Raw genomic sequence first — 13,387 nt, 5'->3', positions numbered from 1 at the left:
AGACAAGGATAACAATCGTAGGGATCAAAGAAGATGAGTGGTTTAAGCAGGACTACACTCCAACAAATGTCGAAGATGATGATGAAGAAGGCATCCACATCGACGATGACCTTTTTGATACAAGAAGTTATATGTACTTCTAATATTGGTAGTGTCATCAATCATTTCCCTTAGTATGTAATATTGATAAGGTTTTATGGAAATTTGACTGGAGATCATTTTTCTTTTGAAGCCAGCGGATGTGGAGAAATATCTAAATCAACCGACTTTGATTAATGCCTTAAAGGGCATCAGTATGTCCTCGTGCCTGGACCTGTCGGGTTTTTTTGAGAAGGAAGTGAGCAGTCTGATTCACTGCACGTTACTTGTTCTCTAGATATATCCTTCTTAAAGGAAAAACTTTTTTATAAATGTGTAGATCGTGGTAAATTGAGTGCTCTGATGTTTGAGAATTTTCCTTAAAGATTTTATTGCGAGCATAAATTCTTTCTTTATTTGCAGGATGCTTCTAAGAGGAAGATTAGATTCACATCAAACCATTCTCCAAAGGATTTACTTGAGAAGATTGAGGATATCGTTACAGAAATGGGACTCCAAGTCCGGAAAAATAATGGGATGGTTAGTAAAGTCTAAAATACACCATTCCTAATCCCTTTTGCATTCTACTATTGACCATCTATTTGATAAGATTATGATGAACTTTTTCCTCTCCATCTATGATATTTACAGCTCAACATGCAAGCGCGCAAGAGTCATAAGAATCCAGGCATACAAGTTAAACATAATAAGTTGTTTTTTGTGTTTCAAAGTTACTGCATTTACTTCAAATTTTTAGTTCATGTTTAGGTATAATAGTTGTTGTTAGTTTCCAGGAAAGCAATTTTGAATGATCTATGTGTTTGAATGACAGTATTTCATTTCATTATCACTCAATAGATGACGAGCTCAACTTACTGCATTACTACTTGCATCCCGAAGATATAATATTTGAGATTTTGGTAAGGTTACCTCTGAAATCTTTGTTGCAATTCAAGTCTGTTCGTAAATCATTGTATGCATTGTTGTATAATGTACCAGTGATTTGTGTTAATTTGAGTATATAATTTATCAGGATATTTTCATTTGGATTTCTGTTTAGAGGTTGAAGCAAGTTTCAAATTTCTATATGGTTAGGCTGAAAACCGATGCATCTTAGCTGCTTAGGCCATTGTTTAAAGTACTTTTATCCGTGTTGTTTCACTTCTTTGAATTGGTGTCTCAACTGTATATCTTGCGTAATGAATGAAGACTTTCACTAATTATTAAAGACATGAGTAAGTAACTAAGTCGTTTGGATACATGTGGTGGTATGAGGACACCTCAGATTATATGCTTTTTAAGTTTTTGCGAACAATCATTATTGAAATCTTAAAACCTAAGTCTGACCAGTAGAGTTATGTATTTCTAGTGCTCATGGTGTAGCGAACCAATTTATTAGGCTATGAGCGACAAATGCAAATGAGCAAAGATGGAAAGTTGGCAAAGTTAGTGGGGAGTGAGTCTAAGATTGCTGAAGTGTGTTTCAGATGGTGAAGCTGGATGATGTCAACGAGAACAAGTAAGGAAATACTAGCTTGCAATGTTTAATTTATGAATGATGAAAGTAATCTAATACATAGGTATCTACAATATTTGAGCTTACACTGTCTAATTCCGATATGTGAAAGCTTATGAAAACATAGGTATCTAGAAGAATTGAACTGTCCATGACTCCATATAGATTTCAGGAAGACTATCTTTTTATTTATTGTATATGTAGAGTTTTGCTTTGGTATTCCATTTTTGATCCTTCAGGGGCGTATAATTTGTATGTTTTCAGTGTATTGGTCAAATTTTGGCCTGAAAATGTTGCAGGAATTCAGGACTAAGTCAACTGACTTTTTATTCTGTTGCAAAAATGTAGCAACGGATTAGAGTAGTTGCTAAATTTAGAACCAGAATAATAAAACCGGATCCCGCTAAGTTAGCCGTTCTAAATTTGTTTGGCTTCCTTTTCGCAACTGCTTGAGGCTGTTGCTAAACCTCTTCGCAACGGCCAAACGGTCCCAAAGGAAGAAAAAACAATTGGCTTAACAGAAAATTGTTGCAAAAAAGATTCGCAACGGCAGTGGAGCTGTTGCAAAATAAAATGCAACTCCAAATTTCGCAACGGTTGGATACTATTGCAAGTCCATTCTGCAATTGCTTGCAGTCGTTGCTAATGCCGAAAAATGGTGTAGTGTGCAGAAGTAATAATATGTTATGCAGTTCAAAACTTGTTATGCTATGCAGATTTTTTGGAAAGCATAACCTGTCATGCACCTGCATAACAAGTTATGCACATTTATTTTATGCAAACATGAATCACACATAAACTTTAGAGATGCATACCAGAGACTTCCTTTCTCTTCAGAGCATCCTGCTTTGCCTTCGTTTTCATCTCCTTCAGTGGTTGTTCACTATCACTTTTTCCTTTTTCATCTTCAACATCAACAGGTAAAAATGATGTTAAAATCGAAGATTGGGTAAGTTATAAAGCAAAAGAAATTGGGTAAAAATGATGTTAAAATCACCAAACATATTCAGGATGAAAATCTCACCAGAAACAGTTTTCTTGTTAGATTTCTTCTTTTTTTTCCGGCTTCTGGTACATCATCGGCAGTTACTATAACGAAATTAAAACTAAAAAAAAAAAAACTGGAAAAAACAAAATCTAACACTAACAGATGAAGAAGATGATAAATCTCACCATTTTTTTTCTGTGTCTTCGACTTGATTTGTTCTTCTTCGTCTTTTAGGTCATCCACATAAGAACAAAAGTTAAAATCGAAAAAAAAAGTCAATTCTACCGAATGCATGCAAGAATACAATGATTTAAACTAGTTTTCATACCTGATTTTTTCTCTTTCGACTTCTGAAGACGCGTTTTTGTTGGTGTTTCATCCATTTTTGATGAACTGAGTTCTAGGGTTCGTAAATTGAAAGTAATTTCTAGGGTTTTTAGAGTTTGAAATTGATTTCTAGGGTTTAATCAACTTCAATCATCGGTTTAAATGATCGATTTTCTTTGAATGATGGAGAAAAAAATGTATCTACAGATCCGTTACGGAGTTTATGGATGAGGAGAAAAGAAACTAATGAAGAAGAAATAAGAGAAACGGTTGTAAAGTAAATGTTGTGACCGTTCGGGGGAAGTTAATGAAACTGACGAAACCGCTGAAGGGTACAATAGTACAATAGCAGATTTTTAATATTTTTAAATAATTTTGTGTGCGACTGGATCCAAAATTAATTCTGAGCCTGACGGTAAGAAAAAAGAAATTTGGGCATGCGCCTAATTTTCCCAATGCTAGATGTTGTGGTGATGGAAGTTTCACAACCTCAAGTTATTTTTTAGAGTTCGCTAATTTGGCGTCACTTCATGGGTTCAAAGTTTCCCTCATTGATGGGAGTTTCATCTTGCCTACCAAACTTGGTGAGGCTAGACTCCAGAGCTAATGTTCTGTCTGCAGAAATATTAAAAAGCTACCGGCACTCGGGGAGCTCTCATTTCTTAGGCTTCTGAGGGTATATACGTATCTGGGTAACGAGTTTCATGACGAAGAAACAGATTCCTGTGAAAAACACTGTTCGCATTCCCTTCATTCATTGATCTACGACTTCAATTTATGTCGTACTTGGGTTTCTCCACACTCTTAATTCCTTTCTTTGCCTTGAGTTTATGATGATCTATGGGTGCTGTAAACTGACAGTCACACCGACTATCATTCAGAATATGGAAGGATTGGCGTTGCCGTCTTGCATGATATTAACGGCAACATCAAACTCGCCTATCATCCGACTTGTCAGGGGCATATTTAAAATTCAGGAACATAGGGCATGCAGGTGAAAGAACACTTTTTTTTAACAGGAAAGAAATTCATTAATAAAAAGGACTTTACAAATCGTTCAGATCCATTCATTGCTCAACTAGAGTGGAAGATTTAAAATTGAGGAAGTCCTAACAAACTTGCTGATCACATCAGCTACATTATTTGTGTCTCTGTGAGAGCAAACACAAGACCAAAAACTAAACTGTTTAAGCAAAACTAAAGCATCTGAAATAAAGTTTAGATTTGTTCACTTGACTGCTGAGAAATTCCCATCACGGCATTGATGACATTTGAACAATCTCCAAAAATATAACTTGTGTTAGCCTTTTCTCCTTAGCCCAAGTGACTGCCTCTAGAAAAGCTACAGCTTCAGCTTGTTCTGGGTCTGTAGTTAACTTAGTGCATCCTTTGGCTCCAGTGGTAGACCTGTACTATTCCGAGCAAGTAGTCCTATTCCAGATGGAGATGAATTATAAAAGAGGCATCAAAATTAATTTTCATTATCGACTGAGTAGGAGGTTTCCAAAAGTGGTTGACATCTGTATGCAAGGTCATACAACGATCAATAATGGTTGTTTGCTGTATGTGGTGCCAATCATTGACATGGATAGAAATATGTCCAGCCACTCCATCCGCATAACCTGCAAGTTTTCAAAGACATTTTTGCATCTACTTTTCCAAATGTGCCATTGAACAAAGCTTATGTTTTCCAGAAGAGAGCAATCATGAATATTATTTGAGGTGCTGAAGAAACCAAGTAGCCAGTTATGAAAATTAAAAGCAGAGTTAAGAACTGGGCTAGTAGGAGATACCACCTGCCAAATCCTTTTAGTCATCATACACTCAACAATAAGATGCTGCATTGTCTCAGGGTGGTTGCCACAAAAGATACACAGATTATTTTTGTGTTTAGTGAACCTAGATAGCATGTCCATAGTGGCCAGACACCCATGAATACATTTCCAAAAAAAATGTTTGACCCTGGCAGGAAGATTACATTTCCAAAAGTATTTCCAATCTACATTGGAGTTATTTTTGGAAGGATGAGTTACTAAATGATCATCTAGAATGGCTCTATAAGCACTCTTGACACTGAAATCACCATTCCTAGTATGTTTCCATCTAAGTTTGTCCTCACCAAATAAGGGAATTCTAATACTAGTTACTTGCCTAACTGTCTACATTCTAGAATTTAAATCTTCCAAGATTTGTTGGCATGGTCGATAAGCTGATCTACTGTTTTGTAAGTAGAGGAATAATAATGAGAAGAGGGGGGGCTATCTCTACCTGGAATCCAGATGTCTTTCCGGATAGAGATAGACTTACCAGTACCAATTTTCCAAATAGAATGTTTTCTTGCGATGTCAAGCCCTCTGCAGATCCCACTCCAAATCCAAGACCCCTGTTTACCAACAATATCATGAATAGAGTTAGCATTGACAAAATATTTAGATTCAAGAACTTGAACCCAAGAATCAGATGGTTGAGTTATTATTCTCCATGCCAGTTTAGCAAGGAGAGCTTTATTGAAAATATACGTTTTCTTTATATTCATACCACCTAGGTCTTTTGGAAGATTAGTATCACTCCATCCCTTAAAGTAAACACCCTTGTTCTCCTCTTTACCCCACCAAAAATCTAAATGGATAGCATCCATTTTACCCGTCAATTGTTTTGGCATGGGAAACAGCCCCTAAAACACTTTGGTTCATAACTGCCCTACCAGGACCATTCAGAAATTCAAATTTTGGTTTCCAAATAGCTAGCCTATCTTTAAACTTATCTAGAAGAGGTTTAAAGGACTCTGTTTTGCTAGTCTGAAGTAATAACGAAACACCTAAATAATTTTCTTGGAGAGCCATCCTCCTAATCTGAAGCGTATTAGATATGTCATTTTTAACATGACCTGGGACCTTAGGACTGAATTTAGGCTAAAGCTGATTTTTCAAAGTTAACTGCTTGCCCCGAGTATTTACTAAATTGTTCTATAATACTGGCAAGCTGTCTCGCTTCTCTAGATCTAGCTCTAATGAATATGAGACAGTTCGGCGAAAAATAAGTGTGAAATAGAGGGGCGAGAATTTGTTACCTAAACACCACTGATCTGATTATTCATTTCAGCAGCAGACATAGACCTAGACAAAGCCTCCATACAGAGAATAAAGAGATAAGGAGACAGGGGGTCACCCTATCTCAAACCTCTTTGTGGGGTATAGATCAAACCTGGTGAACCGTTTGAAAGAACGGATGTAGTCACACTAGTGATACACTGTTCAATCAACTTGCACCAGTCGTTAGAAAAACCAAGCTGAGATAAAATATGTAACAAAAAAGGCCATTCTATTCTACCGAATGCCTTACATATCGAATTTTATGGCCATACTACCATCCCTAGCTTTGCATTTCTTCATAGAATCGATCATTTTATGTGCAATGACAATATTATCCATTATTAATACCTTTGATAAAAGCAGTTTGCGAAGGAGCAACGATTTTGTCCAAAACAGTTTGAAGTCTACTAGCAAGCAGTTTCGAAATTATTTTGTAAATTACATTACAAAGGCTGATTGGCCTGAAGTCGACCGGTTTTTTTGGACAATTGGTTTTAGGGATAAGCATAATGAAGTTATGACTCAATTGTTTAAGCAAAAATTTAGAATGGAAGAAGGCATGCACGGCTGCACCATGTTGACAACATCAGGACCAATAGTAGACCACATTTTTTGGTAAAAAACGGGTGGAAAGCCGTCAGGTCCTGGTGTTGTCCACGGTTGCGTATCAAACACAGTGTTTCTAATCTCATCAGAATCAGGTATAGCAGTTAACATTAAAGTTATCTTCATGAGAAATACAGGGATGAACGCAATTCAAATAAGAATCAGGAGAAGGGGGTTTAGAAAATTTACTCATGCTCGACAAATGATGGAGCAGTTCCTTAGCTATGTCTTGCCTATCACTAAGCCATCTGCCTAAGTTATTTTGTAACGAGTCAATCTGAGTTCTTCCTTTCCTAAACTTGGCTTTGTTGTGGAAGTACACAGTGTTCCTATCTCTGAATCTTTTTGGGTCCTCTTTCCCTCTCTGTTTCCAGAAATCTTCCTCTATATCATACCAATGGCTAAGACTAGCACTTAATTCTTGAAGTCTAGTACTACTGTCCTGTTCACCAGATATCGAAATGGCACTAATTTCTGCTTTAATCTTACTGATTCGAGTGCTAATATTGCCAAACTGCAGGTAATTTCGTTTCCTAAGTGCTATTTTTGTGCCATGAAGACTTTTAGTAGCCTAAAACGTTTCAGACCCATTACAACTAACAGGCCAGTGGTTTTTTATGACATCGAAGCACGAGCTATCCCTGACCCATTACAACTAACAGGCCTAAGTAGACATAGGCCTGGATCTAGGGTGATACTCAGAACAGACATTTCAAAATGGACATTCTTAAGGGAACTGCAATTATCTATCTACACCCATTAGGAGTAGTATGGGTACGGATTAAAGTTTGGTCCGCTTATCATACAAAAATCAAAACCCTTGAGTGTTTATAGCAGCCTTCTCATGCTTGCAGATAACAAACAAGTAATCAACCTATTTAGCCACCAAGGCGCTCCAACATGCTTTCTACATTACAAAAATAATCTGAACTCGACGAAAACAAATATTCAAGAATGTAATATCCTAGTGATGTTAACACTAGAAGCCTCGGTTGAACAACTCAATATGCTGAAAAATATGTTTATCTGGGAGGAAAAAGCTAAACAAGAATGATACTGAGTGATTTATCAGGCTTGCCAATCGAACCGCGTATTTTAGAAGTTTAAGCACTTATAAAACCCCAAATTCTAGCATCGATTGATGAGTCCACTCTAAGTATGATTTATGTTATAGCAGTGATTGGCCATGCTATTGTTCCTGAAAGATGATTACTAGATTCAATATGCCATATTTCAAAGATTACTTTGCTTAGTACGACTAATGTAAAAAGTGATTGAAACCATCATTTATACACAATTGTCAACCAATACCGTGTTCGTAGTTCGTATACACGATGGAAACGAAAACAAAATCACAAATCAATATTACCAACCTTGATTCAGTAGAAGTTGGAAACCCAGCATCAGCTTCTTCTTCCAAGAACCTCACTAGTTGTTTCACCTCCAGATGTTCCTACCAAAATCAAAATCAAGTCAAAATCAGGTCAAACTTCATAAACAAAGAGGTAGCATTATATATAAAGAAATCCTATAAGACAAACAGAAGAGCTTACAGAGAGACGAGCTCTGTATTTTTTTCCACTCTGAAACACATTCTTCTTCATCCCATTCACCCTTTAAAAACTTCTCCAAATACCACCTGTGTAACCAAAAAAATGAACTGTTAAAAAATCTCTTCTTTTAAACTCTCAGGGAGGGAGAGAGGGAAACATTCTGTCTTACTTATTGGAGGATTGATGTTAAGCAAATCTATAAGTTGTGGACATAGTGATGTTGATACAGAGCTTTTCTTCTCCTACTCCTTACCCATAATAAAATACAAACTCGAAACCTTAAACCCTGGATAAACTTTTCGCAAAATAACAGTACAATTGTGTACAGTGATCCTTTGAGCAGAACCGATTTTTTTTTAAACTTTGGAGTATATCGGAAAGGAACAAAAGCATGATCTGTAAAAGGGCAAGAATCTAAATGCAAAATTCAACGATCAAGTCCGCCACAGAAAAAAAATATATATACAACCACAACACTTTGCAACAATGTTTATATGGTTGGTCAAGGGAGCAGTACCTTGGCAGCTCATGTCCCATCGTGAAACAGCGGTTTCTGGATTCTCAACGTTGAAGAAAGATGCTGAACTTTGATTGAGAGAAGAAAAGTCCAATGCTCTCCACCTATAACACTTGCGCGTAAACAAATTAGATCAGCATAAAAAAAAAAACCAATATGCTACTTGCTTAAGGAAATAGTTATTTGCTTATCAAAGCTCCTCCACCACAAGTCCACAATTGCACAATCTGCGAGATTCCCTGAGTCCTGGTAACTCTTATAAACTCTCTGAAGCTTAACCATAGAAGCATTAAGTATGCCGACAGGTCTCGCAGGGGAAAAAAATGTGTCGGCTTTAGAATGAGGATTATGAGCTTTGGACCCTTTGGTGCAATAAGCGAGTTTTATACTTTGATCTTCTAAATATCCGAATATAAAAAGTTTGTAATATCAAGAACCAGAATTTCATATGAAAGTGTACTTTTGAGCTTCAAATTATCAGTTCCATGTTTTTGAAGCTCACTGACTCTTCATTGATCACAATATGGGATTCACTGGACTTCAAAACAGTTTATGAAGATTGTAATTTTTCAAACATTTTTATAAGGTTCGGTAAAGATGGAAAAAAAATTCCGCGTAACGATGACCTTATATGTCTTGTCAATGATCACTACTACTAGAAGAGAAGAATAGAGCAAGTTCCTACAAACGCTGCAACCTTTTCATGAAATATTAGCTACTAGAATTCCATTTTTGGCTCTCATAAGCAGTTACGGATTCCATCCATAACAGATAAATTGATGAGCCACAGAAATTTTAGACTCGAAGTAACTGCTGGATTCTCAAAAGGTCATGGACTTTTAGGTAAAACAAAGTTGGGACTAGGACAAAGAAGTATGCGACACTAAAGTTGGTTTAAGTTCTAGTCATCATTAGCCACATTTACCCAAACTAAAACTACAGTAGCAGCCTGCAGGGTAGCTTGCTAGTTGATCCTTCCCATGGAGATGGTAGTTTGAACCGGACCATCTTCATCATCATGGGTTGATCCGTTTTTAGGTATAGGCCGAGAAGCAGTCTCCTAGTAATTCTAGAAGTAGTTTCCTAATCCTAGAAAGAAAACTTAGAAGTCCTATTTTTAGAAGATTACAAACATAGGGGAGTTTCCAAACCTAGAATGACTAGAATATAGAAGTAGTGCTACAAGAGAGTACCTGAAGAAAAAGGGTACAACTCCTATGGCAGAAATTACCTTGAAGGAAAACGTTGTAAAAATCTTTCACTTAAGCAATAAAACTAAGGTTCGAATTGCAATTTGTTTGTTCTTTTATTCTACCTGTTTAGCTATTCTCTATCTATGATATTGGGGTCAAGAAACTGATCATGGGTACCTTGCTAATTGATGTCAGTCATGAGAGATGATTGATGCTATTTATTAACGAATTATGAAGACAAACTTCAGTACCTAGTCAAACGACCATATGTTTTTGCAGTATCAGAACACTAGACATATGTATAAGCAACAGAGTCACTTTAGTTTCCTAACTTAATACCTTAATATGAATAAAGGATTGATCAAGTTTTTATTAATCCAACAGAGTCACTTCTGTCAAAATGAAACTCCCGTGTGTAGTGTGTTTCTGGGCTGGATTTAAGAGAGCCTGGTATCATAGCACAATTAGAAACTATCGCTGATGACAGGACCAGTTTTACACTGAGGGTTCAATTTGAAATTGATCCTGGTACCAGGGACAGCTCTAAATTAAACAAAGATTCAGTGCACAATAGCAAGGCTCGGATTAAAACCATGCCCAGCTAAAATAACTTCAACTAAACTTGAAATTTAAAGATTTGGCGTACTAATAAAGAAAACCTTAGATCTTCAATAGTGACTCAACCAAAAGAAAACCCCACACGAGATTCATATCGTTACAAACAGATCTCAAATTGAGTGAATGTAAGCCCAGAAGCCAAGCGTAAGAATATTTCATAGAAAAATCCACTTCCTACAAGGGTTCTTCTTACATGTTAGCTGCTCACTGCTTACGACAGGTATTCTTTCCTTTTGCTAAGGAAACCAATTTATAATATTTGAAATGAAACAAGATTTGATCTAACAGTCAACAAAAGCTCAGAAGCCAAGCGTAAGAGTATTTCATAGAAGAACCCACTTCCTACATGGGATCTTCTAACATGTTAGCTGCTCATCACTGCTTTTGACAAAAAATAGACTTATCCGAATGAAACAACTACATCACAGCCTACATGAGTTTCTTATATATTAGCTGCTCATCACCGCTTAATAATTTTAAACCGTTATGTGCAAGTCAAACTCAACTAAGAATGCAAAGGTAAGGTAACAGATGAAATAGCATGACCCCATGCCAGCACAAGTGCCTGTCAAACAAACACACCCATCAAGCAAGAGTGCCTAACCAACGCATCTAAATTGATCCATCACAAAGAAAATACATGAATCACACAATAACATGATCTTTAATACTGATACATTGTTTAAACCAAATTGAATTCAAGTAGAGACCTCTCGCAACTTAAGCCAAAAGCATACCACTAGACCACATGACCAAAAAACCATAACAAAATAAAATTTGGGGGTAAGCCTGATATACCTGACCCAAGATAGCTTTGGCCAAACTTTTCAATTCCTTCTTCATCATAACTGATTTATGACTATTTCAAGCTTGATTTTGTTATTTCCCTGTAAAATCACATAAATGAATTCAGAATCAATAATAAATAGAGGATCTACAACTTGAAACAAAAAATAAATGAAACAGAAAATAACGATCAATGTACCAGAGTGTTCGCAAGCACTAAGCAGGCATCGTCATAGAGAACCTCATTTCATGCACAGACTTGAAAAACAAAGCAAAAACCACCAAAAAAAAAATTACAAACATATCTGATGAAATTAGATTTCTTTATAGATTCAGATGATAAACTAAACACTGGGTATGATGTCGGTCTTATAGAAGTTAGGGTTTAAGGCTAACGTTGATTCTCATATATCTATTTCTGTGGAATTGCAATCTCAGGGGATGTTTAAGATTTAAGATTGTACAACATGTTCATTATATGTTAATTTTAACCTTAGCCATTTGGTTCAATTGCTATCGCATACTTCTATTTTAACCTTAACCATTTAATCTAGTCAGAAAGATTAAAACCAAAAACCCATTTTTTCAATCATCAACCCCGTATAAAAGATCAGAAACCTTACCAGTAAGAAGATCTGATACAAATCATAGGTTTAATAAAAATCACCTTAACGAAAGACCCTCATTCTTTTTTCTTTTTCAATTTTGAGAGAATTTATAAAGTACCCTTTTTTATTGACCTCGTTTTTTGTTACCCATTTTTTTACAAATTTTCTAAAGTGCCCCAAGTGTTTAGTTTTGCATCCAAGTTAGTCAATACTAGTTTACTTTCTTTAAAGTTTACTTCTTTACCCTTTACTTGTTAGTACGTTTACCTTCTACATCATTTTTCCAATTTGTCGAACTCGGTTCAGGATCGTGTCATCATTTTCAGGTTTGTTTCATCACTCCCTGAAAGGGTTTATCATTCCCAAGTGTCTTGGGGTTTTTGGTTGGTGGAAAATCAATCTTCTACAATATTTTTCCGGTTAGTCGAGCCTGGTTCAGGGTCGTTACACCACTTTCAGGTTCGCCGAGCCTAGTTCAGGATCGTTACATCCTCTTTCGGGATCGTCGAATCATTTATCCTCTCTACCAAGGAGATGTAGTTCAGGGGTAAATAGGACTTTTAATTGGAAAGATAATTGCCACTTAACACTTAACTTGATGGAATTTTCTTTTTGAATAAAACGGGGTACTTTAGAAAATTTGTAAAAAATGGGGTACTTTTGAAGTGTACATTTCAAAACAGGAAAACTTTATAAAATGTCCCTTTATTTTATTTTTTTTGAGAGAGAGAGTGTCGAAGGCCACTTTCATAAGAAAAATCCTTCAAAAATGTATGAAGAGATTTTGAACAAGATCTTGGTGAAAATTTCGGAGAGGAAAATAAAAAAGGAAAGGGGATTTTCAGATCTCGATTTGTTGAGTTTCGATAGAAAAATTGTTGTTAGTAAGACCTAGAAGGCATTTTTCAGTCCGACGATTTTGAAGAGAGAGTTTAAAAAATTTAGATTCTAGGGCCGGGAAGAGTTTCCACCGGCTAATAAGGTGTAGTGAAGTTTATGGCATACAAGCCATTGGCTAACCGGTTTAAAAAATGGCGTTTTCTTTGCGTTTAATAGCGTGGCCAAATTAGGGTATACCCGATTTAAGCGGAGCGGCTACGATGTGGTCAAGCCACATACTTCAAGTATGTGGCCCCTCTTTATATTTTGACACATATTATAAAGAGGAAAAGTATGTGGCCCGACCATATCGTAGCCGCCCCATTCTTTTCAAGGGTTAAGCTTTTTTTTTCGGAAAAGAGGAAAAGTCCTCAAACGATATATTGATTTGAATGAATCTCAGAACTTTGAGGTTCATTAGCTGTTACAAGATTGATACAATTCCTAATATATCGATAGTGCATAATAGATTCCAATTCTCCATTCGTCGAACTATGATGGATAGCATTTCTGTTACAAAAAGCGGTTATGTTTGCTGCCTTAATAATGTTAAATCTAGAGGTTAATAGTAATGTTTGCTATGTTTCTATTACATATCAGGTTCAATTTGGAAGTCCTCGCTAATA

General features: G+C 36.2%; 2 non-coding genes and 1 pseudogene across 2 annotated transcripts; all 3 read right to left on the bottom strand.

Annotated features, from left to right (window-relative positions):
* Nucleotides 1-3,915: 3,915 nt before the first annotated feature.
* Nucleotides 3,916-11,989, bottom strand: LOC113315070 (annotated as a pseudogene).
* On the bottom strand, nt 10,615-10,702 carry LOC113341845. The gene has a single exon (XR_003356186.1). It is a non-coding gene; the product is annotated as a small nucleolar RNA R24 (small nucleolar RNA).
* Nucleotides 10,783-10,873, bottom strand: LOC113341840. Its single transcript, XR_003356180.1, has one exon. It is a non-coding gene; the product is annotated as a small nucleolar RNA R24 (small nucleolar RNA).
* Nucleotides 11,990-13,387: the final 1,398 nt, after the last annotated feature.

Source organism: Papaver somniferum, chromosome 1 (assembly GCF_003573695.1).
Source record: "Papaver somniferum cultivar HN1 chromosome 1, ASM357369v1, whole genome shotgun sequence".
NCBI classification, from domain to species: domain Eukaryota; kingdom Viridiplantae; phylum Streptophyta; class Magnoliopsida; order Ranunculales; family Papaveraceae; genus Papaver; species Papaver somniferum.
The sequence above is the reverse complement of the archived record's forward strand: the minus strand, read 5'-3'. Positions and strand labels throughout refer to the sequence as shown.